Below are 3,963 nucleotides of genomic sequence, written 5' to 3'. Positions count from 1 at the left end.
TACAAAATAGTAAGGATTGATATGACTCTTCATAATACTCACTGACAAATTGATTATCCCGATTCAAAAGTGCATCATTTACCTTTCTTAGACTCGTATCATTGCCCATTTTTATTACTCACAGAAAATCATAGTTACCGGCCTAGAAATATTTGGAAAATCTATAGTTGTTGGCTCATAGACGCAACATGTTCTAAACTAATATCAAATACTTGGGATTCTTCTTTAGATAATAACAATATAAGTCGGAGGCGCTCTTTTACTAGAAGTAATTTGTGTAAATGCAACAGACGATATTTTAGTCAAATTACTCACGACATTAATCATCTTTAAATTAAGTTATCCCACAACCTCTCTCATATAATGAGCAGAATTGCTCTAAAGTTCATTTCACTATTGACAACCTATGTTACTGGAAAAAAAAATTAGAAGCATAATTATGGGGACCGCTGGATTAGGATGCAGATAATAATACAACATATTTTCATTTTCCAGCTAATATAAGAAGATTTAGAAATCACATTTCATCTTGGAGAGACTCCAATGGTTTCACACTACAAAAGATCTGGCAAATTTTCTTACTAAACATTTTTGCACTGTAACCACTACCATTTCACCTATCATTCATGAATCCTTTTTTAATCATATTAAGTCAATCATTTCTCAAGCTGATAATGAAGCTTTAACGAGAATTCCATCTAAGCATGAAATATACAGTATTGTTAAAAGATTACCTAGATGGAATGCCCAAAACCGGATGGATTCCCAGTTGGTTTCTTTTAGTTTCAATGGGATACTTGTTATCGATATGGTGCAAAAAAGTTTATCTTCAAAAATATTTACATCACATCTAAACCACACAATTACTTACCTAATCCCAAAAACTAGCATCATTTCACTCATAATGATTACAGACAGATTGTTCTTTGTAATAAAACTTACAAAATTATTTCAAAGCTTCGAGTTTCGAGAATGAAACCTCTCATGGAGAAGATTATTTTACCAACACAAGTTGACTATGTGCCTCAAAGATATATCAATGATAATATTATCATAGCACATGAATTAATCCGTTCCATGAAGAAATCTAAGAAAAAAATAGTCCAGGTTGCTATAAAGCTTGATTATTTCACCGGTTTTGAAATCAGAAATGTTTATATTTTTGTTTTCGAGTAGGCTGCTTGGATCTAGCCCGTTTGTTAATAAGTTTTTTTTTTCATTATTGCACCTTCGGTTCTTGTTATTCTTGTATGATCTCATTCTCTCTTTTAACTTTCTTTATCTCTTTGGATTAGCTCTTTAATTTTTTTTAGAGAAAATGTTTGATATGGAAAAATTACATATGTTGCCTTCAAAATTATAATGTCAATACCTACCCAGTTGTGAAAGGAAAATAGGCCCACATCGCTAGAATACGCTTAATTAACTTAAATATAATATGGAAGGGTCGCTCCACTCATCGCCAATTGGTTTTGAGTTCGATGCCCCAAAACTTTAACATGGTATCATAGCTAAGCCCCGGACCTGCGTACGCCGGGTGTAAGCCGAGTTAATGGTCCCAGACCCATACCTGCGTACGCCAGGTGTAGAACGAGTTAATGGCCGAAGTGTTTAACCGATTTTGTCACTTGTACACCCGGGATGTAAGCCGATACTGTCCGAGGTGTTACCCCTCGATTTAGTCACTCACCCGTACACCTGTTACCGATTGACTGGTTACTCGTACGTAGGTCCATGTGAGGAGGCGTGTGAAAGGAAAATAGTCCCATATCGCTAAAATCCGCTCAATTAACTTAAATATAATATGGAAGCGCCACTCCACTCATTGCCAATTGGTTTTGAGTTGGATGCCCGCAGACTTTAACATGATATGGGACTATTGTCCTCAATGCACCAGTTCATTACATCCTATAAAACCCCTGGACCTGTCTGTTTGCTTAATGCACTTGTGTTTTCTTTACTTAGTTTCCATTTATATTTTAGCTTCGGTTGAATTTCAATTAGAAATTTTTTGGCATCATGTTGATTTCATCTATCGTTCCCGATTACGTAGAAAGATAAAGACTCATGTGAAACAACTTGATGTTGAAATCATTGTTGTATATGACTGCATTGGTCTAGTTATATGAACCTGGACGTGAATGCTCGTATCCCTTTTGAGATACAATTTTTGTCCTACGAATCTTCAATTGAGAAAAAGCTAAAACACATTTCTCAATGATTAAGAATATATGCCAAGTTATTGTGATTTTGGGTCATAATATAAGATCATTTTTTTTTTTACTTTTTTGATTTGATTTGACTCATCTGAATTTGACTCAATATGTTTGTTTTTTGAGTCAGCGATTTGGTCCCATGAGTCAGGAGCATTTTATTACCTGACTCAAAAGGATCCGACTGAGTTAGATCTGACTTAAATAAAAAAAAACGGTCTGACATTTAACTCGTGCCGAGTCAAAGCCGAGTCAGATTCTAACGATGAGTCAGCGAAAAAACACACTATAAGTTCGGGCGGCTCGGCTGAGTGGAGTGCTTGTGGAAGCCTTAAAGATATATATAGCAGGGCTGAATTGGGGGCCATGGAAACTAATTTGGGGCCACAACACATTTTATATCCACACCCAAAAATATACGGGGCTTCCAAAAATGAGGGTGAAATACCTATTTTATCCTTCTCTAATAACAGTTTGAGTCGCCAATATTAGAGATGTATAAAAAAACGACTCTCATTTAATATGAAAGGGTCGTCCGTATATAGTAATGCTTAACTGACGACCCTTAGAGTGATAGCTACAGAGAGTAAAAGGTTTTTTAGTCGTTAGGTTCTAAATATATAGAGTTATCGACTCTATATGACCTAAAAGATGGAGTCGTCATCTTTTAGGAACCTCATTTACGATTTTCCATAACTGAAAAATGAAGTCGTTTATTTTGGTGCCAATTCATTGACGACTCTACAAAGTCGTTAGTTAATTATACTCACGACCTAACGACCCTCACACTGAGTTGTTGCATAGTGACCATGAATCGACCACTTGGAGCACCATTCATGCGATTTGAAGAGTATATGAAGTTTACCTGATTGTTTAGAGCTTGGGGTTCCTTCATTTTGAGCAATGGGATCTTCATTTGCACCATTGTTCATAGCTTCCTCTATCAACATATCCTCATCAAACATCCAATCCATATGATTAGTTGAGACAATCTTGCCATCAACGCAATCATTGTTGTTGTTTGAAGCTTCACCAACATCATTTCCTCCACTAGAATCACTCATTTCAACTAACCCTAAGTTTTCCCCCAAAACTCAACTTCTTCTTCTCCACAATACAAAAACACAATTTTTCTTTTATCAAATTTTTATCCCTAAATCTGATTTTAATCTACCCAAATTAATTAACAACTAATCAACACTCAATTAACACTAATAATTCAGAGGTAGTTTACCATTTCTAAAAAAGTGGGATAAGGGATAACTCCCAATTACTATTTCATGACCTTTTTTTTGTCCTGTAGCTAGGTTCCCCAATTACTATTTCAGGCCCCCAATTCAGCCCTGATAAATAGGTTGAACGTCTGAACTCCAAATCCGGCGTCCCAGCAGAATGTGTGCGAGAGCTTGCATTTCTCCTCCCTGTAACAGTCGTCTTTGCCTACACTCGAGTATTTCCCGCCAAACCGACGTCTTCAATTTAGGGTTAGGGTTAAGTAAGCAAGCTCATTACTCTCTACTTTTTAAATTTTGTTTCTTAATTTCTCTTCTTCTTTTCTGGTTTGAGAATTATCTTATCTCTACTGATTTTTGCGTTTTGCCAGAGAAGAAGAATTTCCCAATTCTCCACTCTAGGAGGAAAAATGTTGGAATTAAAGCTGTTGATGGACAAACCAGCGAGAGTTTATCCTCATGGGATGAAAAACCATATGAAATATCTTCAGATGAAACGAAGGTTTTCTACGATGAAC

The sequence above is a fragment of the Papaver somniferum genome, chromosome 8 (genome assembly GCF_003573695.1).
Source record: "Papaver somniferum cultivar HN1 chromosome 8, ASM357369v1, whole genome shotgun sequence".
Classification (NCBI taxonomy): domain Eukaryota; kingdom Viridiplantae; phylum Streptophyta; class Magnoliopsida; order Ranunculales; family Papaveraceae; genus Papaver; species Papaver somniferum.
The sequence above is the reverse complement of the archived record's forward strand: the minus strand, read 5'-3'. Positions refer to the sequence as shown.